This window comes from Meles meles, chromosome 10 (genome assembly GCF_922984935.1).
Source record: "Meles meles chromosome 10, mMelMel3.1 paternal haplotype, whole genome shotgun sequence".
Lineage (NCBI taxonomy): Eukaryota > Metazoa > Chordata > Mammalia > Carnivora > Mustelidae > Meles > Meles meles.
Genome location: NC_060075.1, coordinates 63,540,751 through 63,564,782, shown reverse-complemented (window position 1 = coordinate 63,564,782; position 24,032 = coordinate 63,540,751). Strand labels below are relative to the sequence as shown.

General features: G+C 36.1%; 1 pseudogene; it reads left to right on the top strand.

Moving 5' to 3' along the window:
• The first annotated feature begins 867 nt into the window (after positions 1–867).
• Positions 868–21,389, top strand: LOC123951941 (annotated as a pseudogene).
• Positions 21,390–24,032: the final 2,643 nt, after the last annotated feature.

The following is a 24,032-nucleotide window of genomic DNA, read 5'->3' as shown; positions in this document are numbered from 1 at the left end:
TTTTATTCTGTATAAAATGTAGACAAATCATACTAACCACAAAAAACAGCCTGACAGTTATTAATATGTAACTTAACATTGTATTTTTTTTCATTGAACCTACCACAATACAAAGACATAACAATAATAATTAAGATGCAACCAACAATAACTGCATGGAAATTTCACTAAGAAATATTGATGCAAAGTTGTGAACTAAAAATCGGCAAATTGGGGTGCCTAAGTGCTCAGTTGGTTAAGCGACTACCCAAAGGCAGTCCCAGGAGTGAGTCCTGCATGGTGGGGGACAGAGGGAGGGGGTGGTCCTGGCTCAGCAGGGAGTCTGCTTCTCCCTCTAACCCTCTCCACTCTCATGCTCTCTCCTCTCTCTCTCAAATAAATAAAATCTTAAAATGAAAAATAAATAAAAATCAGCAAATTGTGTTTCCTGGCACAGCAACAGAATACTATATTATTATTTAGAGTCATGTCCAGAATGCAAGAATGGTTTAAGATTGGGATTTATAGTCTATATTTCTTCATATTCACAGGGAGAAAGAGATATACTTGGTGATCATAATATGCTAAAAAGAAATCTGATAAAATTTCTTATGAAAAGAAAATAAGAATGGATAAATATTCTCCTGATAAAAGATGCATGGCTCTTACCACAAAGCAATTCTATTCTTCATTAAATATTTAATATATTCTCACTAAATTAGTGAACAAGATACAAATGCCATTATTACCACTAAAGTTCTTTATTATTCTAGTAGCATAAGAAAATATAATTAGACAAAAGAAAAAAATAGACAACTATTAAAATAAGTTAGATTAGGCGGACGCCGCCAAGTAAGCATAGTTGAAGTCTCCCCTCCCACCGCTGTCATGTCTAAGTCAGAGTCTCCCAAAGAGCCTGAACAGCTGCGGAAGCTCTTCATCAGAGGTCTGAGCTTTGAAACAACCGATGAGAGTCTGAGGAGCCATTTTGAGCAATGGGGAACACTTACGGACTGTGTGGTCATGAGAGATCCAAACACCAAGCGCTCCAGAGGCTTTGGGTTTGTCACATATGCCACTGTGGAGGAGGTGGATGCAGCCATGAATGCAAGGCCACACAAGGTGGATGGAAGAGTTGTGGAACCAAGGAGGGCTGTCTCAAGAGAGGATTCTCAAAGACCTGGTGCCCACTTAACTGTGAAAAAGATTTTTGTTGGTGGCATGAAAGAAGACACTGAAGAACATCATCTAAGAGATTATTTCGAACAGTATGGGAAAATCGAAGTGATTGAGATCATGACTGACCGAGGCAGTGGCAAAAAGAGGGGTTTTGCTTTTGTAACATTTGATGACCATGATTCTGTAGACAAGATTGTCATTCAAAAATCCCATACTGTGAATGGCCACAACTGTGAAGTAAGGAAAGCGCTCTCTAAGCAAGAGATGGCTAGTGCTTCATCCAGCCAAAGAGGTCGAAGTGGTTCTGGAAACTTTGGTGGTGGTCGTGGAGGTGGTTTTGGTGGGAATGACAACTTTGGTCGCAGAGGAAACTTCAAGGGTCGAGGTGGCTTTGGTGGCAGTCGAGGTGGTGGTGGATACGGTGGCAGTGGGGACGGCTAGAACGGATTTGGTAATGATGGAAGCAACTTTGGAGGTGGCGGAAGCTATAATGATTTTGGCAATTACAACAATCAGTCCTCAAATTTTGGACCCATGAAAGGAGGCAATTTTGGAGGCAGAAGCTCTGGCCCTTATGGTGGTGGAGGCCAATCCTTCGCCAAACCACGAAACCAAGGTGGCTATCGTGGTTCCAGCAGCAGCAGTAGCTACGGCAGTGGCAGAAGGTTTTAATTACTGCCAGGAAACAAAGCTTAGCAGGAGAGGAGAGCCAGAGAAGGGACAGGGAAGCTACAGGTTACAACAGATTTGTGAACTCAGCCAAGCACAGTGGTGGCAGGGCCTAGGTGCTACAAAGAAGACATGTTTTAGACAATACTCATGTGTATGGGCAAAAAAAACTCGAGGACTGTATTTGTGACTAATTGTATAACAGGTTATTTTAGTTTCTGTTCTGTGGAAAGTGTAAAGCATTCCAACAAAGGGTTTTAATGTAGATTTTTTTTTTGCACCCATGCTGTTGATTGCTAAATGTAATAGTCTGATCATGACGCTGAATAAATGTGTCTTTAAAAAAAAAAAAAAGTTAGATTAACTAAAAGCTACAATATTATATATCAGAGAAACTCAAAGATAACAAATGAAAAATCTTTAAAAATCAGAAAAATCAGAAGATTAAATGTTTATATATTAAATGGTCATTAATTTTTTGAAAACTAAGGAAGTTTAATCAGAAAATATAATTAAGAGGATTCTCATTTAGGGACACCTGGGTGGCTCAGTGGGTTAAGGCTTTGCCTTCAGCTCAGGTCATGATCTCAGGGTCCTGGGATCCAGCCCCGCATCGGGCTCTCTGCTCAGCAGGGAGCCTGCGTCCCCTTTCTCTCTCTGCCTGCCTCTCTACCTACTTGTGATCTCTGTCTGTCAAATAAAATCTTCAAAAAAAAAAAAAAAAGAGGATTCTGATTTAGAAATAATAAAATGAGAGAAGCTAAAAGAATTTAGGAATTAATAAGAGATATACAGGATGTATATAAAAATGTAATATTATGGGGCACCTGGGTGGCTCAGTCATTAAGCATCTGCCTCCAGCTGGGGTCATGATCCCAGGGTCCTGGGACTGAGCCCCACATTGGGGTCCCTGCTCAGCGGGAAGCCTGCTTCTCCCTCTCCCACTTCCCCTGCTTATGTTTCCTCTCTCACTGTGTCTCTGTCAAATAAATAGATAAAATTTAAAATTAAAAAAAAAAATATATATATATATAATTTGAATTTTCTTGAGAGGTTTCCTAAAAAGAAAAAAATGCAAAACAAAACTCACTCACTTACCTACTTAAATGCAAACATGTAATTTCCCCTAAATTTTATATCACTTTTTACTTTAATCCGTATAATTATTGAATAGTAAAATATGCAGCAGGATGTTTCTAAACCTGACAAAGGGAATCTAGCATTTATACAGAAATATAAGCTGTGTGAAACAGTCATTGTAATAAAAAGGGAATCCGGTTCTACTAGATAAATGTATCATTTTAAAAACAACATGCCAACTATCATATGATCTCCCTGATATGAGGAAGTGGAGATGCAACGTGGGGGGTTTGGGGGGTAGGAAAAGAATAAATGAAACAAGATGGGATCGGGAAGGAGACAAACCATAAGAGACTCTTAATCTCGCAGAACAAACTGAGGGTTGCTGGGGGGGGGTGGACAGAGAGGGTGGTGGGGTTATGGAGGGTGGGGGGGGTGCTGTGGTGAGTGCTGTGAAGTGTGTAAACCTGGCGATTCACAGACCTGTACCCCTGAGGCTAAAAATACATTATATGTTTATTAAAAAATTTAAAAAATATATAAAAAAATAAATAAAAATAAAAGCAACATGAGTGTGGCACAACTGGAGACGTGCAAACTGTGTTGGTGCAGGACAGAAGTTGTGAAACCCAAGTTAAGTGGTAGTTTAGAGTATGATAAAAGGGGCATTTCCAACCAAAGAAGAAACACTGAAGAAAACAGGAGACGTTGTTTGGACAAATCACTAGCCACTTGGAAATCACAAATAATTCTTTCTCTTCACACTTTAAACTGCAGATGATTCAAAGACATATTGTGAATAAAAATGAATCTGTATAGGTGCAAAAATAGAATGTGGGAGAATATTTTTACAAATTTGGGGTGAAGAGATTTTTCTTAAAAAGTCAAAAACTCAAAAGCCATAAAGATATCATATGGCTTCATCATAATTAATTGTCTCAAATGGCAAATAAAATAAAACAACCCACCAAAAATAAGATGACATGATGAAGAAAAACTGGAAAAAACTTTTCCTGTACTCATTTTCATTTTTAATAAAACCTCTAACAAATTAAGAGAAAATGTTTAATGGTACTACCAGAATGTGGATAAAGCATCAAGAGGCAGTTTGCTGAAACTGACAGACAGTTGGCCAAGAGACATAATGCATATTCAACCTTATAATTTAAAAAAATAAAGCAGGAAGGAAAAGTCAGTTTTTCACTTATCGTATCAGCCAAAATTCAAGTGTTTAATATTTAAAGGAGTACCTACATTGTGTCCCTCTGGCAATCCTTCTGGTGAAGAAGCACCCTCTTCCCCTTCTATAGTAACCATTTTGCCTGCCCCATTTAATAGTTAACTGCTCCTACCTTCCCAGGAAATAGTTAACTACTTCTACCTTCCCCCCATTCCAGGAGCTGCTGAATATGATGCTGTAGACCCGCCTGTCCTGTCACACTCTGTAGGTTAGATTCTGATTAGGTACACCCTCTTCACAGTTTGACAATATCTACCAAAATTAAAAGGACAATACATCTTTTAGCACCTTTTTCAGAGACTTAGATGTAAGATCCTTAAGACAGAAGATAAAGGAGACATTTCCTTTTTATTGTTTGTGCTCCAGTGATATTTGAATTTTATTTCAAAATAAGTACGTTACTATTTGTATGATGAAAATGCTATTAAAAAGAAAAATGTAAAACTAAATCACTAATGGAATGAAAAATTCATACTGGAGCAGTAGGTAGCACTTAAAATGAAAACATAAAAATAGTGGTCAAGATACAAATGATACAAACATACAGATAATACCACAAGAAGGGCCCTGAGATACAATAATCACAAAGTGAGAGGTATGGTAGCTTCATGGTACAGACCCAGTGGAACTTTCCTGAGGAGGAAATATGTAACTAGAACAATAACAACAAATCACATTTTAAAAAGAAAAAAAAAAATCTCCCATAATTGAAAAAAGGAGTCTTCACGTTGAAAGTCTAATTATAATTTCTCTATGATTACTGAAATGCAGTCCGTTCAGAAATCAGACACATAATTAAGATCAAGAAGAAAAAACAAACAAATCAACCCTCTCAGCTTTGCCACTGAAATAAAGGAAAATGTACTACACAACATATACTTGATTATAAAGTGTAGATTCATTAACCATGGAGTGAACTTTGTACCCTATAGAAAAATATTTTTTGAGAAATATATTCCAAGTTTTGATTACCAGAACCATATTCCTATTACTATTCTCCCATTCTCCAGGAAAGTGCCCTCCAGAGAAGTTAAACCAGAGAGAGGTGGATATGCAGGCAAAGTGAAGTATGGGAGTGAGGAATTGTACTGAAATGGGGAAGCTAAACAGATAGCTGCATACTGAATGGGGCAACATTCAACACCTTCCCTTCAGAGCAGCTGTCAGAATGCTAGAAAACAGGGTATACACTCACTCACAAAGGAGACTTGAGGATACCGCCTCTGAAGAATCCTGCCAGTCTCAAAGAAAAGAACAAGAGATTTTTAATGAACACCACCTATAGAGTTCCTATCGTATCTGGTTTGATTTTCAGTACCTTATTCTTAAATGTCAACAAATAAATCATAGAAAGCCTCTTTAATGAAATATACACACATAATAAAAAGGGGGGAGGGGCAGCGAAAATGAAAGAAGCAAAAAAAAGTCAACAACAGAGAAAGAAAATCAGGACAGAAACAAGAGGTTATAAAACAGGAAAAAATCAATGCACACAAAATAACACTTCAAATTTAAGAATACGGTAGTAAAAATAAAGAAAAAATTCAACATAAGTTTTATAAGACTATGGAATCTCCCAAAAAGTAAAGTAAAATAAAGATGAAAAATTTAGTTTGTAACTGGCACTTTACTAAATGGGATAGTTTTTATTTAGTCTAAGAAATTGTGACTAGTTTTACCAAGTACAAAAGTCCTCAAAAACTAACAAGTTAGGATAAAAAAAATTTTTGAATGTTCATCCTAAACATTTTTCCCAGTTTTACTGAGATATAATTGTATACATTATACTAATTTTAGATATCCAGCATGATGATTTCATATAGTTCTACAAGAAACAATGTCTGGAAAGAAAGAATGGAAATTAGGAAGTTGAAAAAATACATAGGCATCGAATTTTATTTCTCTTTCAGAGAAAATTAAAAAATGTGAAAATCACACTCCATTTCTGATGGAAAATTTTACTGAGAGACCATACAATTCCTCCTCAATAAACTTTTAAAGAAAATTTAGCTTTTATGTGACAGGATTCTGTGACTCTTTGTCTATGTCCTTTGTTGTTAAGCTATAGCAATCAATGTCATGTTCTCCAAACTCAAGCAATTAGTGTTATTAAACTCCAAAAATGTTGCACAAGATAAACTCCACACTTTGGAATGGAGTTTGTAATAGGTACTTGCAGTTACAACTTATGTAAATACATAAAAAATATGAAGCCTGAGCTTCTACATTTTTTTAAGAGATTTTTCTATTCATACCTTTATTCCAATGTTTTAATTTAGCAGCTTTAAGTCATGTGCTACAAGCCTATCACAAACAGGCAGAAATGAGGCCCCACCAGTTGACAAGTATAAATCATCCTTTGATCAGGGTTTCCCTATCAAAAGACTCTGAGGCAAAGTTGTACATGATAGAAAGAGGCAGCATTCATATTTTAGAATTTCTCACAGTCACTAATTGGGCAGAACTCACAAAATACGCAGCTGAAGAAGGGTGACACTGAAACATCCACTTTGAGAAGCAAAATCTGAACACACTGGCAGTACATACTACCTAAGACAAGCTGAACCCCTAAGAAGTCTGGGGTTAGTATTTGCTCATTTACTTTTGCAGGCTATCTTGCTGCCTAGAACCTAAGCAAATCAACCAGTGAATTTCCAGACATACAAATAACAAAAAATAGTTACAGGTCTTGTGGACTTTTGAAATTTTATTTTGCTCTACTTTATTTTTGGAGAGTACCTTCAAATGCACTGGATCTTTACAACTCTTAAAAAAAAAATCCTCCTGGTATTAATATCACAAAGGAATTTTCTTTCTAAAAGAGGAAAAGCTACACCTCTTCACATAATTATCGGTGAAGGAAGAGACAGTTGTTTCTTTTTCAATCAGTATTTCTAAAATTTCAGTTCCAACAATGTTTTCCTTGAAGTGTCTATATAACGTTAAGCATTTCCACTTCCTGACTTTTCATTTTGGCCTTAGCAGCTCTCATTCCCTTCCAAAGTACAAATAAGACAAATATCATAGTATTCACCAAATACTGCTATAGTCTTTGGTTACTGGGAGAAGAGCTAGCCATTGAGGCTGGTAAAACTCAGTGTGTCCTGGTTAGACAATGTAACAGGGACCAGCTCATCCAAAGTAGGCTTTGCCAAGGGTGGCTTTAAAGATTTTTATTATTTGACAGAGAGACAGCGAGAAAGGGAACATAAGCAGGGGGAGTAGGAGAGGGAGAGGAAGAAGCAGACTTCCCACCATCAAGGAGACCGACGTGGGGCTCGATCCCAGGACCCTGGAATCATGACCTGAGCCCAAGGCAGATGCTTAACGACTGAGCCACCCAGGTGCCCCACCAAGGGTGGCTTTAAAGAGGTTTCATGGGTTGTTGGTTTATCTCCTGGTTGTATTTTGGAATGGGGCTAGCCATTAGACAAATAGACGACCTGAGCCCAAGGCAGATGCTTAACGACTGAGCCACCCAGGTGCCCCACCAAGGGTGGCTTTAAAGAGGTTTCATGGGTTGTTGGTTTATCTCCTGGTTGTATTTTGGAATGGGGCTAGCCATTAGACAAATAGACATTACTTGTCTCCTGGCATGTTATTTAATATTCAGAGGGAATGTTTGCCAGCGATATTACCTTGGTAAGACAAGCAATAAAGGGGAGGATGACACGTATCTTATTGTTCTTTGGCAATTTTTGCATAAGGACTGAGGCTACAGTGTCTTCACACCTGCGTCTAAGATGATTTTCTCAAAGAAGTGAAAAATGAAAAATTTCTCTTCACAGATGTACTGTCATCTATAGGGAGCTCTAACAAGATTCTCATATAACTGGCTTCCTAAATTTTCTGCAATCTTGTTTATTTACATCCAGTAAATGTAAGAAGATATAGAAGATGTCTGTAATTATCCAGGAATATACCTTTTAGATGCCAGTATTATATACTAAGACTGGACGTTACATCTCTCACTAGTCAATGCCAAAGTACATTAGAAAAATTAGAGACAATTAGATTGATGGTGACTAAAGCAAAAAAGGTGGACTCATTGCTGGCCTAGAATGCCTATAGAGACATGGCTTTGTCAACTAGAATCATAATTAATTAATTCTGTCATTTATTTTACAAACTTCCTCCAAGATTCTGTGTAAGCTCCTGGTAAACAAAATTGTATGTTACCAGATCTCAAGGAGTACATAATTCATATCTGTACTCTCAGCCTTTCGGTGTGTATGGAATAATAAAAGACTGGCTGGCTTTTTTATCCTACTTTATTCATAGATTTTTTTTTTAATTTTAGGAAACTATTTTTAAAATGCCATCACAAATAGCTGTGCATATATACCAGAATGAAATTAAGATGTCATATTTACATCAAAAACTTGAGCAGGTGGGGCGCCTGGGTGGCTCAGTGGGTTAAGCCGCTGCCTTCGGCTCAGGTCATGATCTCAGGGTCCTGGGATCGAGTCCCACATCGGGCTCTCTGCTCAGCAGGGAGCCTGCTTCCCTCTCTCTCTCTCTCTCTGTCTGCCTCTCTGCCTACCTGATCTCTCTCTCTCTCTCTCTCTCGCTGTCAAATAAATAAATAAATAAATAAAAATCTTAAAAAAAAAAAAAAACTTGAGCAGGAAAGAAAATCATATAAATGGAATTTGTTTCACAGACCCAATTCCATTCCTTTCTACCCATTAACCCCTACCCGCAAGCACTGTCATCAATTTAATGGGAACCAGATTCTCCCCATATCCCCCAGACACTCACCATGGCCAGGACTCAGAACTGCCAGCACTTGCATCTCTTTGCCTATGGCTCTCCTTGACCGCTAGAATCTACCTACCCACTCTCGTGCAGTTGGCCAGAAGTCTCGAGAACGACACCACTTCCTCCCCACAAGCAGCCCCTAGCAAGCGATGGCTGGAAGTTGGTATGTCTGGTCCCTTAATTGAGATATCAGAAGTGCCTGTCCCACGCGGTCTTCCAGAGTTCTGCCGCAGGACGCTACTCTGCCCAGTTACTCACAGTTACAGTTCACTTGGTAACACATACTTTTTCTTGTTTCATTTCTCCATTCCCCCTCTTGGTGTTCTTTGAGATCACCTCCCAAATAAACTACCTGCACTTTTAAAGCTTTGTCTCAAGATATGCTTTCGTGTGTTAGCAGAGCTGAAAATAAAGCTTATTCATTTTAAAATCTATGGAATAAACATATACTTCATTTCTACGTTTTCCTTTTGGTGGTCACTTAGACTGAATCAGCTATTTTGCTATTAAAAGGCTACCATGAACAACTTTATATACCCCCTCCTTGCGCATACATTCAAGTTTCTTCCACTAAACATCCCTATGTGGTATCATTCCTTAGTTACAAGCATCACAGCTTCATTTTATCAGATATTACCAAATTATACACCAAAATATTTAACAAAATCTTACTTCAGCAAAGGTTGATTTCATAAGATTTTTAAATTTTGTCAATTTCATTTTGCTTCTACGTATTTCTTCAAATAATCAGCAAATGATACTAACCATTTGTTCAGAACTTAGAACCAAGCTGGAGAGTAGAGAAAATAGAGTAGAGAGCTCTGTGTGCCAAAAAAAAACTAGAACTCGATTAAAAAGTACCCACGTTAATAGTTAGAAACCCATCAATAGATACAAACATACAAATGCATATGAAAAATATATATTCATAACTATATGTACTTACATTATTTTAAGTATATTTAAGTAGTTTTTGTAGTATAATTAAGTATAATGAAGTAGTATATGTTCTACAACTAAGGCAATATACATATATGTTTGTCTATGTCACTGTCAACAATCAATGTATCTATATAAATTATAAGCCTTGGTCATGATTAGTATTTACCAAATATACCCCACAGTTGGGAACCAAGTATGTAATATGATTTGAAATCTCCATTTTCCTAAAATATTGCCCTTTTAAAGGCCTAAATATCTTCAAATTGTGACTCACTTGTTTACATGAAGACTCCTGTTAGGGGCGCCTGGGTTGCTCAGTCAGTTAAGCGTCTGCCTTTGGCTCAGGTTATGATCTCAGGGTCCTGGGATTCAGCCCGGCATCAGGCTCTCTGCCTGCTTCCTCCTCTCTCTTTGCCTGCCTCTCTGCCTACCTGTGATCTCTGTCAAATAAACAAACAAAATCTTAAAAAAAGAAAGAAAGAAAGAAAGAAAACTAAGAAGGTTATGAAAAAAAAAAAAAAAAGACGCCTGTTAATGCCTCTCACTAGTGGGGAGAGAAGTGTAAAAAGAAAGGAACTAAAACTGAGGAACTTGAGGGTAGGTAGGCAGCAGTAAAAGGCACTATAAAACCATTAATTATAAAAGGGCACAAAAACACTGGTGAATGCACTCAAAAAATAAAACATGAAGCTTTTTTCAGGGTCAGCTCCACCTTAAAAAATGTTAACAATAGTACTGATGTAGTCCTGCATTTCATGTTTTTATTTCCTGGAAACCTTCTTCAAATTATGAAATTCCTGCTTTCCAAAACTTTTTTTTTTTAATATTTTATTTATTTATTTGACAGAGAGAGAGGCAGGCAGAGAGAGAGAGGGAGAAACAGGCTCCCCACCAAGCAGAGAGCAATGCGGGGCTCGATCCCAGGACCCTGAGATCATGACCTGAGCCGAAGGCAGAGGCTTAAACTACTGAGCCACCCAGGTGCCCCCTGCTTTCCAAAACTTTTTAAAGACTTTATTTGTTTGTCAGAAAGAGCATGAGGCAGGCAGAGGGAGATGCAGGCTCCAAACTGAGCAGGGAGTGTGATGTGGGGCTCAATCCCAGGACCCTGGAGTCATGACCTGAGCTGAAGGCAGACACTTAACCAACTGAGCCACCCAGGCGCCCTCCAAAACATGTTTTTAGAGAATATTTTTATTAACTTATTCTTCACATATACACATGACCATTTAAAAAAAACAGATACTCCATCCATTCCTAATCTTCAAATATTTCAGTGACATTCCACATAAAAGTAAGTTTGGCAAAGGCAAACTGGAATGAAACCTGAGAAACTTGGAGTACGGACTGCCTACAAACTGGATGTTTTATCCATGAATAATCAAGAATGGACATGATAAGGGGCACGTGAGTGGCTCAGTTAGTTCCGTGTCCAACTGTTGATTTTGGCTCAGGTCATGATCTTGGGGTTGTGCCAATCAAACCCAGTGTCTGGCTCCATGCACAGCTTGGGATCTCTCTCTCCCTCTACCCCTCACCTTCCTCCTGCTCGCTTGCTCCCTTAAAAAAGAGAAAAAAAAATGAAAAAAGAATGGACATGATAGGAAGACTACAAAGACATTTGGGTAAAACATACAATCCCTATACACAAATACAATAGATGTGAGATGCATCTTACATATTATAAAAATAATAGAAACATCCAAGTTTTAGAAACATTAAGTGAGGGGGGAAAAGCCACTAAATGGGTATAAGACTGCCATTGGCTTACAAAGACTTTGGGTTCATTTTAACCCTCAAAAATACCTAGAGCTGATTTTTATTAGCACCTATAGTCAAACGGTTTGATCTGAAATGCTTGTTCATGTCCTGATGATGTGGTAATGGTCTAATAAACTAAAATCTTCTATATTATACTCATTTTATCTAATATAATTTTAATTCCACTCAAAAAAATAAAAATAAGACAAATATATCTATAAATACAGAAATTGAAGCATATTCCATTGCTACATCAACTTTGTATATGTTGAATAGTGGATTATTTGCAAAATTTAGTTGCGAACATATACCTACAAATAGAGACCAAAAAAATGAAGAAAGGATGTCAACTCAAAAATATTATGTAGCTACTTTTGGATAATTAATAGCCCAGTAAAATATACTTCATCCTTTTTAGATACTTTAGGTATTTCCTTACAGATGAGTGAAGAGAGAGGGTAGACTATTAATACATAAACACAATTTCATTTGGAACTCAAAGTTTCAAATATTTATCACACTGAGTCAACCAACAGAAAAATACCAGTGAAAGAACAGCAATGTGAACTTTGCATACAAAGATGATTCTGAAAAATATACAAAAATGAAATAACATGTAAGGAAATAATTATCAAAAAGAGTTGAAGAATCTTTTCAGCTACTAAGAAATTAGAGTGAAAATAAAATTAAATATTTATATTTAGACATACATACCTATAGGCACATACGCATGTGTGTGTATACATGTATACATACACATACATGAAGACTCTTGACTTTAACTCACTATTGGGATCACCTGCAGGCTTTTTCAGGCTGATTGCTGCTCAGGGGAGAGAGACTAGGGAAACCCATTCAGCCTGATCCAATTTAGATATGCAAATTTTATCTTGTGTGCTCGAAAGGGACCTTATGGCACAGCACAATTTGCATTTTCGGTTGTAAGATATATTTCTAACCTAATAAAAACATTCCCCTATTGTCCACTTCAACACTCACAACATTTTATCCTATCCATTGGTCCCTTTCAATTTTCAACCATACCTTCGTATCTTAAAATATCAAATTGCTTTATTAGGAAGAGACAAATATATTATGGAAGACACTCTCTCCCAAAAGAGGGAAAACCTTAAGTGGTAATTAACTGGTTAACATAGGAAATATTTTGGAGGGAAGAGACAAAGAGAGTCCTTGGAAGAAAAGAATACCATTGTTCTATGTAAAAAATACATTTTTTGATGAGTCTGATAAAAAGTTACACTTTGGAATGAGAACTAGATTTTTCAATTAACAAGATAACTTTACAGAAAGATATTATATTCAAAGAAGGTTTCATCAATTTAGCTAATGAGCTTTGAAAAATCATTTTAAGAAAAAGACTTTTGGGTTAAGATCTATCTGTAAGTCATATTTTTAGAGAAAACTTTTTTCTCACTATTAAGACAAACCGTGTATCTGCCCTCATACTAATGTTTCTCTTCTCACTTCTACTAAAATTTACACACAGAATTAATTTAAACAAGACTATGCCTCATTCAGTAGACAAGACAATGAAATTTCCACTCTGAAAGTGGTATTACTTTTCTTGCTGACTCTCAATCATACTCATTTCCCTCTACATTTATCCAAGACAGAAAACACAGGAGGAAGAACAGTTTGGAGGGCAAGGACAGGAGGGCCATTTTGGCTATGTATAAAATGTAGAAATGTGGGAGAATAACATAAGTGGGCAACTGGATATACAGCTCTGTAAATCAAAATAGACACAAAAATTAAAGATTTTGACATTGGAAAAATGTATTTTCAAGAAGTTTATGCTCATTTTCCCCCCTATGCAGTATAAAGTTCAATTAGGAAAGAAGCTGTTGATTTTATATTTCTTAAGCTTGCCCTCCCTTCTCCAAGCCAACTTCCATTAACTTGGCTTTGGACTTTGCAGCCTCAGAACACCTCACCGCAATACACTGTCAATGTGTCTATCAAAACCATGTACACCTCACAATTTCTTTTTGTCTTTAGGGAAATATCTCCACATTTTAATATTTTTATCATGTTATTCTCATCTACTTGTAGAGAACCATTCCCCTTATCTTCCCTGCAACACTAATGACTCTGCCCTCAAGACACTGTGGTCCCTCAACACAATGATCAAACTGAGACCTCCTTTGTCTTTGTTCATGACACCGCCTCTTCTGAAAATATCCTATCACCTCATCTTCCTTATCTGGCTTTCCTCTACTTATACTGTAAAATTCTATCAATTTTTCTCCTCTAGGGGTTCCTTCCTAAACTTTAGGCTGAGTTACATGTCCATAGTGGGTGGGTCCTCTACATGACCCCTATCGGTGAGTCCTGGCTGCCCAGGTCTGTACTCTATCATCTGTCTCCATCGCCACTTGTGAACTCTGGGAGCTGTTACCATAGTTCACATTCCAATTCACAGCTCCTAGGGAGAGGTCTGCACAGAAGCAGCACTCTGGGTATTTGGGTGTTTGTTGAACTCAGGTGAATTTGGATTTTCACTTTCAATGTTCAGCTGTTAAGCCATGGTCAGGAAATAAACATTTTGAATATGGAAAAGAATCCAGTTTGTTCCTACATTTATAATTTATTTCCAATCATCTTCTAACTTAGTTTTACCTAAACTCTTGTGTTATAACCCTCAATTCTCTTTTCACTCCTTTGAAATCCATAAAATAGCAACACCCATTATTGTAATATCCCAAACGTTACTTAACCAAAGCAGCAGTGAAGGAGGACACTGCAATGAATCACTTAACAGTGTGTTACCTTGTGTTGCTACATGGTTCACACCTCAGCTTCAACACTCAGCAGCTCAAATGGGGCCAATTAAATGATTTATGCCTCAGTTTTCCTATCTCTAGCATGGGATAAGGGCTACATTAGAAAACAGCAGAATTTATTATAATTTTTCAGGTTAAATGAGGTAATGCATTTTATGTTTCTCTACCAGAGTAGGGATAAAAAGTATGGTAGTATATTTATACATTCAATATACTTCAATTAATTTCAATTATATTTACAAACATGGATAAATCTCAAAAATAAATGGGTTAAGTCATGATACCAACAGCAGGATTCACTTTACATAAAATTTAAAAACATATACAAGTACATAACTCCATTAAAAGTATCCATAAAGCAAAATATATTTTAAACAATATCACTCAAAATATGAATCATGACAAAATACAAATAAAATCCAAACTCGTTTTGTTTTTAATTTTTCAAATACTTAAAAAGTCTTTAACATTCCAACCAGCCATCCATATCAAATAAAGAATATGAAGAATATGTAATGCCAACAGTACAAAAAAAACTGATGTTCCAGGATCAAATTTATGCAACAGCATGAGGGAGAAGAAAACTAATTATATAACTTCTCAAGGCAGAATTTTAAAATAATGTCTTTAATGAAATTTGGAATCATATTACTCAAGTTGAGGTAATCCATTTTCTCCCTCATGGACGTTTTACTATTTTAAAGTTCTCCTACAACATACATTTTTGATTGCAACACAGCATAATTGCCTTGTAATTTATTCAACTATCATGTTTAATTTTTTCTAATATTTCACTTTTTAAATCATTTGTATAATTTTAAGGTAAATTCAATTTTAGTATATGTGCTGCCGAAGCGAGCACTTAAGGTAAATTCATACAAATGAATTGTAATTTTTAAAAAGATCACTCTTCAGAAGTTTTTAGATTTCCAGAAAAATTGCGCCAATAGTAAGGAGTGTTCTCATTTCTTCACCCAGTTTCCCCTTTTAACACTGTATATTAGTGTTATATAATTAATGGACCAACACTGCTGAATTATTAATGTCCATTACACAATCAAATTTCCTTAGTTTTTCCTTAATGAACTTTCTCGGTTCTAATGAAGTTTTTCTGTTTTCATCACATATTTTGTGGGCTGTGCCACTATTGGAATGTGTCCAACGTTTTTCTCATAGCAGTAGGTTCTGAATTAAGATCACAGAGGTAAAGTACCATTTTTATTATATCATACCAAGAGTACCTACCATCCATATGATTTGTGAATGCTGATATTGACCCTGACCACCTAGTTGAGGTAGTGTTTTTCAGGTTCTACAACAGAGTTTATCCCTCCCCCTTTACATACTGTACTCTTTTTAAGAAAATCACTGTGTGGCCCACTTTCTACTTCCTCCCCTTGAGGGTGGAGTATCTATATAAATTATTCATAATTCTTCTGTATGGAATATTTGTCTCTTGTGCCCTATTCATTAATTTTTCCAAACATTTATTTGTGTCAATATGGACACAAATAAAGACATTTTAGGCTTTGGATTATAATCCGTACTACTTTATTTCTCAGACTGTGCTGGTGTTGTTGGCCTTTTGAATCCTCCTATGCTTCTTTATAAAGTCTAAAGAGTCTATTCAGTATTTTATTATAACCTTAAACATACAAGACTGCTGAACAAATAACAATGGACATCTCTATATCCATTACCAAGAATCAGCTCAACAATTTTTTACTATTTTACCATATCTGCTGATTTCTTGCAATACGTATGTATTATTTTTTTCTTGTTTAACTACTATGTGGTAATTTACAGGAACTTCAACCCTAAATACTTCAGGATTCAACTCCTAACAATAAGAAAGACAATCTCCTACATAAATGTATGACATCTCACATTTTTAAATTCTCTGTTATCATCTAATTACTAACCCATACTCAAATTTCATCAACTGAACAACAACAACAAAAAGGCACTTGATTGTTTCGTTTTTTAACGTGGACCCAACCAAGGATCTGGCCTCTTTGGCCTTTACAACTCACCACAACTCACCCTCTTTGGGTGGTCTCCTTCAGATCTGACACATCTTTTTATTGGTAAGCATTTCTGTTTTTTTCTTTTTCTCCTGTTAATTTGCTAAGAAAGAATCCTGGCTGCCAATTGTTACAGTCCTGGAAGAAAGCCAACTGTCTTTTACAGTCTACTATTTGATGTTTATTTTCAAATGCCTCATTAGTATGAGTTCCTCTTAATCCTCAGAAAAGCTCACAAGAGCTGCAAGTCAATGATAGCCTCATCTGCATTCCATCTAAACAATAACACTTCTGATTTCTGATAGTTCGATGATAACCTTTATATTATCCAGTGTTCCTTAAAATTATTACCCTCCCCCCACCCTGAGAACACAGATGCAATACAGTTGTGTGCCTGTTACAATGTGTAATCTCGGCAAAATAAATTTCTCAGTATTACAAACAAGGTTAAAACTAAGACAGGATTTAATTCAAGGACAATCAATAGGCTGTATGAAAAACAAAGTTCTCATGAGCTTAAAGAGTGGAACAAAAGTGTTAACATGAGCCTTAATCCTTTTAATGTTACAATGTAGTCTGCCCTACTCACAGCCATCAGAAGGAGGTTTCACACCACGTTGGCAGAAGCACTGCCAAGCGCAGATTAATTAGAATGCTAAAAAGTGTCACGTCCTGGTTCCAAATACTCATCTTAAATAGTCTGTAATCTACTTAAATAGACAAGAGTAAGTTAGATTGGCATTAACAGCTTGGGATGAAAGCAATGTGCAGAGGGATAATGAAAACAAAAATTAAGTCCCTTTACCAATACCCAGAATAAGATATATATCCAGCCAAAATAATTGGACGCATGACTTGACGACTCTAATGAAAACACAAATACAATGGGATATCTGTGACTGTCCAAAAGAATGTACGAATCATGGCTAACAGTAATATGTCAAAATAAAGACTGCTTCTCAAGATCTCAAAATAAAGACACCCAAATACTGTTGCAATCGCATTATACTACATTTTGAAATAACATACTTTTCTCCAGATTTCTGTTATCGTTTCAAAGCTCTCCTTATTTTTCACAGGCCAGTCTTTAAATTTGCTTTAGACATGCTCTGAGATTTTTCTTTTGTTTTTTTGTTTTTTTCCAAATCCATGCCTTCTTAAGCAGGAATGTATGTCTCTGCCAGAGGTAGGGAAAGTAAATTTACAGGTGATAAAATAAAGCTGGGCTTATAGATGTGCAGGAATATTAGAGAAGCATCCAACAGTCCCCAAACAGTTTCCTATCCCTCCCCATAATATCTGGGGGGTTTCATTTTGTACTTACCACCAGTAATCTCGGGGGCTTACTACACCACATGCTGGTTCCTTTGGGAAATGGCATAAAAGCCTCCCTGCTCCCATGATTATCTTATCCCTCAAGGCCCTAACAGTGCTCTTGGACCTTAATTATACAGTCTCTTTTTTCTTTCCATGTGAAGAACCTTTGTAAAATAGCTATTATGCCTCTATTCTTCTGAAGTATACTTTAACTAAAGAGCTGGAGTATAACAGATTATTAGCTCAAATTAACCTGACTTTTTCTTATCGATTTAGCACATTTATTGATGTATATGCCACAAAGTTGTGTAATTGGTTCTTACATTTTATTCAAGACATGTCCATTATAAGGACCGTCAACTGGACATTTAGATCCTTCTATAGATATAAATGGGATCCATTCAGTATTTACTGTCTCACAAATCTGCTATAATAGTTTGTATTCTTTTAAATTTATCTCCCCTTATATTTGAATCCAACACTCACACTGTTTAGATCCCAAACATTGTAGTTTTCATCATAAAAGTCATATGGCTTTTTATACTTTGGAATACAAAGTTTCTTTCCCTCTGCGAGGATTTTAGGGTTTATTCTAACAATTGTTTGCTAACACTGATTTTATCTTAATGAGATTTTATGAAAATAATCTTCTCCCTACGGACTTCATTTTAATCATCATCACTGGTAAATGTTTTTATATGAGACTTATTGTTAGAGTCTTTTGCTTCCTCATATGGATTCTCCTACAGGATTCACTTTCACAGCTGGTTAGGGTTTGAGGCTGTGCATTTTCAAAACAGACTGGCTGAAGAAAGAAACAAATTCAATAAAATGAAAAATCAGGACATCATCATCTGTCTAAATATTCTCTGGTAAAGATTCTCACCAAGCACTTTAAAAACATTAAATAAAGCAATGTATACTTGGGAAGAAGGTCATCTAGGAGATACGTTTTTATTAACTAGATATGGTATATGTTATGTGCATTCTAAATGAATATTCTGTTCATCAGCCAAGTAAAACATTATCAATGAAACTGTGGTATTCCTTTCCCTATGATCTGCATTCACTTTATTCTGTTCTTCTGCCCTTTGAAGAAAATTGTCAATTTCCTGCTTTCCCATGGGAAAGATTTCAATGAGTTTTGTAGACACACATTAAAATAATAATAAGCAAGCAATTATATGCAGTTAACAGATAATACTAAGTCTGTTTTTGCAGTTTTTCCTATTATGTCATAAATGAAAACCTTTTTATGTAATGGACAGCGAGACAAACCATTCTAATGCATCATCGTTTTCCAGGTATTTTTTTCTTATTTAAATTCAGAATTACAAAACTCTTTGGGAGAAATTGCCTTGCAAACCTTGATGAAATTATCTAGCACAGCTGTATAAAGAAGTGTAAATCTAGCAAATATTTGCAATCCATTATATTCTCTGCTATGGTGATTAACAGTCCATAAAGAGATTTTAAGCAAAGCTACGGGTTTAATCTATGCAGGCTTTACATCTAAGACGACACACTAAACCAGGCTGTTATAGTAGGAAGTCAATGGTGCAGCCCCAATTTCTAGACTATGATAGTGAATTTTTTAAAACCCTAAGGAATTGCAGGCCCATTTACTCCATCTGTGGTACAAGATGGGATAAACAGGAGCAAGGGTGTATGATACTTCAGTTACTGAATATAATGATTCTTCTGAGCACAGAGAGGGAACAAAACACACGTTAGCATGCACTATGGGTTTTAGCGTCTTCTACCAAGTGAAGGGGATGAGCTTTTTATCACCAAACCCAAACTGCCTAGAGAACTGGTCTATTCTTATTTCTAAATTGCCTAATATCTTCTTATGAGTTTTCCTAAAAATTGAAATTAATTGATATTTTTAAAATCCTGATGAATTTATTTTTCATAACGAAGAGGCTGAGTTCCACAATTTTCAAAAGTGCCCTTAAAAAATGAATACGTATGTGAGAGTGCAATCTGTCAGGCTTTGTCTTATAACAAATAATTACACTAGGAAACAACAGGAAAGAGCAAAGGAAACAGTTCTTAAAAAACAGTGTCATTATCCCAGGTTAGTCATAGATCCCTTTTTAGACACTGATTTGTTCAAGCAGAGCAGTAATTATGTGACAGTCATTTGATTGAGGATCCATACACAGAATCCAAATGGTGTCTAAGCCTAACTGTTTAGCTGGTCCATCCTGAGCAGAGCATTTGAAATGTCAACAAACAAATCAAGACTTATCATCATCAAAGTAGAAAGTATTAAAGTATTTTCAGATTTGAGACATACTAGGACTTATATTTGCAATTAATTCTATTTATCCATCTCACCGAGGGTAGCTTGCCTATTTGAAAAAAAAAAAAAAAAAAAACAACCAAAAAAAAGGACAACAGAATGAATGGATAAATGAAATCTGAGTTCAAAATTCACGGGTCCTTTGTTACCAAATACTACCTTTATTCTTTCTCATTTTATTGCTCTTTTCGAAACTAATGTCATATATGTACTTGTTACTATCTTCACTTGGCTTTTTTTGCATACCTGGAACCTTAGGAAACGGTCTCAGAACCTAACACAATGAATTCACTCATATTATCTAAATAACCTACCTACCTAGTCATTTCCTTCATATTCCTCAAATAAGTTGAGATGTATTGAAGTTATATACATAGTAAGGGTAACAGGATTTTTTTTTTAAAGGAAGGCTGAGGAAATTGAGTCAAAATGAAAAGGAGGGTAAGATACTTACACAAACTAAGGCAACACTCCATGCAAAAAGTTTATGATATAGTCATACAGGATGCTTACAAGTATTCTGAGCAACATAACTGCTCAAACATGCAAAGAAATAAACATGATCAGGGATAAAATTCTGTGGTATCTGTATAATTGTAGGCTATGGATACACTTGTACAATGGCAAATATGAGCTAAAAATATGAAAGCAGTATTTCAGCTTTAGTATTCTAAAATCCTACCTTCAAGTAATATCTAAAGTAGTTAAGACTGAATTTACATTTTAGAAATAATTAGTGTCCCTAATTTTTTTATTTGCAATTGAATATAAACAAATATGTGGATTTTCATAAAAGGATATAATTTGATCCTCAACATTCCAGAAGGGTGAACCTGATGTCAATTTTGGTCAAGAAGCTAAAATGAATTAAGAGCATTGTTTGTGGGCACCTAAAAGAGGAAGAAATAATCATTAGAAATAGCAAGAATTCATTAGGTGTATCCTACACTATCCTCACTTCCTCTCTAAAGATTTTAGTCTTACAATTTAAGGAATTTAGGGTATATATAATGTACTAAAACCTGAACAAAATAGTTACACTGTCCCTCCACCTGCTCTTAAGAATGATATGGTAAATTATGAGGTGAGAACAGGGTCAATTAAGAAAATTACTAATAATAGGAGAGCTGACAATCTCAATAAAGACTCTAAAGATAAGCTGCAAATCTATTCCTTTTAATACTTTTATTAAAAATTTAGATGAATATGGGGCTCCTGGGTGGCTCAGTGGGTTAAGCTTCTGCCTTCGGCTCAGGTCATGATCTCGGGGTCCTAGGATCGAGCCCCACATCAGGCTCTCTGCTCAGTGAGGAGTCTGCTCCTCCCCTCCCCTGCTCTCTCTGCCTGCCTCTCTGCCTGCTTGTTATCTCTGTCAAATAAATAAACAAAATCTTTAAAAAAAATTTAGATGAATATATTGGATAGATGTGAATCACACTGATAAAACTAAACTGGGAGGGATATCAAATACATTATATTACAGACAAAAATATTATAAAAATACTAAAAGACCTAAATAAGATGAATGTAGTAAGATCCAGTTAAAGGGGGAATAAGTTTTTTCTATATTAAAAAACAATCAGGTCCACTTCTGAGTGAGAATTTCATTCAATACTTCCAAATCTCTCTCTTCATAAATTTCAACTAAAGGGATGAATGAAATTATCACTAGGTAATACTCACATAAGACCTGGAAATAAGAGAAGAGTAAGAGGAACATACTTGAAACTTTGAAGAATTCTTTCTCCAGAAATTGAAGGAAGGGCTACTTGATGGATTCTTTAGTGATGAAAGAGGCTACTTGGAGAAAAAAAAAAAAAAAAAAAAAAAGAAGATATCACTGCTGAACCCCACTGATATCCCCTAACCTGGAGGACTGAGGCTCCTGGAAAAACACACCTGCATCTCATCAAATCCTCTGGATACAAATAAACTGTCAAACATAATCCTGAATGGAAGTAACACTGAATTGTACTTACTTTCAACTTACATTCTGTAGAGCACACAGAATAGAGATTCTGCTCTGACAGTAACACAAAAAACAAGAGAGAAATGGTGCTATTTCCTACCACATTTATTTAAATTCTTTTTCTACTTTGACCAGACAGCTGGACCAAGAGTCAGACAAAATAAAGCCACCACAGAAAAAGCTCACCTATTGTCTGTCATTTAAGTCTGAACTTTGAAGAGCAATGCAAATAAGCTGTTAATAGAACTCATTTCATTTGTCAATTTTAATTAAGGCTTTACCCATAAATATCAACAAAAAAATTAACAGACATGTGAAAACATACTACACACTAGAATTATTAAACAAAGGGGGTCATATCAGTACATATGTTTTCTAACACATTCCTAATTCTAAATGAACAGAATTTCCCTCCCCAAAAGACCAAGGAATTCTTAAAAATATATCTATGATCTTAATGAGATCTGAGAATACACTGCCTCTGTAAAAACAGAGGGAGCAGTCACAAAAAAGAAAAACCTGAGATCAAGAAATGGAGACTTAACACATGGTTGTTGAATTATAAACTGTAGTAGAGAGAATGAAAAACAGATGTGTTAAACTATTTACATAAAATGAAATGTATAAAGTTAAAATGAAGTTAAATATATAAGTATATATACTTATATATAAGTATAAAGTTAAAATGAAGTTCAAGTAATTATCTGGTCAGAAAGAAAATAATGAAGACATGAAACCAGAAGAGATAGATCAATTATTTCCAAGAAATTCCTTCTATGTACAATGGAAATTCTATGGGCAAGAAAGAAGGAGGGAGACAGCAAAAAGATGAAGAATAATTTGTCTTGCAAAAGCAAGAAAAATAGCTAGCAAGATGGCAGAAGAGAAGATCCCCACTTTATTTCCTCTCAACAACAATTTGGCAGCCATCCATGGAAAAGTGCTCTGTAGGAAATTTGGGATCAGACAGGAAACTGTGAAACCTCAGTGGAGTCCAAGACTGAGTAGGGTTGTTTCAAGAAGTCAGGCCCAAATTCAAGTGGCTGACTTAAACACTGTGGTCATGGCTACAAACCTAGAAACAGCTTAGTCCCCATGCTATAGCCCTGTTAGGCCTTGGTCCTGTCACCAGCTCATCATATACAAAGTAATCTAAGAGGGATCATATGTGCACATGCCTCAGGAAGGAGATCTGAAGACTTCAAGTCCTGGCTAAGGACCCCCAAAACATCAAAGGAACTTGGTTCCAGCCTCAGCCAAAGTCGGGGACCAATTCTGACTAACCAACAACTCACCAAATGATCCAGAAAGAGATCTCTCAGGGTACCTGAGACTGTGGAGACACAGTCATCTGTGTATCTGGCAAGAGGCTCCATACCTGTGAACACAACTGTAGACTCTAAAGCTGACCCTTGCCCAGTGTTAACCCTACTGAACAAGTTATTAGAGGCACTGCCATCCACCCAGGGTCCATACAGGACCTAAGTCTGCCTGAGCCCCTGGTATAGGTTTATCAACTTTGGATCCCACAGCAGACCCAGTAGCACCATGTGACCTGCCTCCAATCTAGCTCAAGTGCAAGTCTAGAGGTAATCCCAACAGCCTGGGGGAACCAACAGGAGAATGTCTTTACCAGAAAAAAAGTCTGTTAAGAGCTGGTTTGCTCCTTCAAAAGCACAGCCTCCAAAACAAGGCTACATAGATTAACAAAAAAAAAAAAAAAAAAAAAAAAAAAAAAAATCATACTACCAAAATGGAAGAGAGGTTTGACATATTAAAGTGTTGAAAGAAAAATATTGCCATTCAAGAATACTATACCCAACAGAAACGATTTTCCCAAATGAAGGAGAGATAAAGACATTCCAAGACAAACAAAAGCTGAGAAGTTCATCAACACTGGACTTCCTAAAAGAAATGTCAAAGAGAATTCTTCAAGTTAAAATTCAAGGATTCTAAGTAACACCACAAAAAACATGTAACTCAATAGTAAGGGCAAACA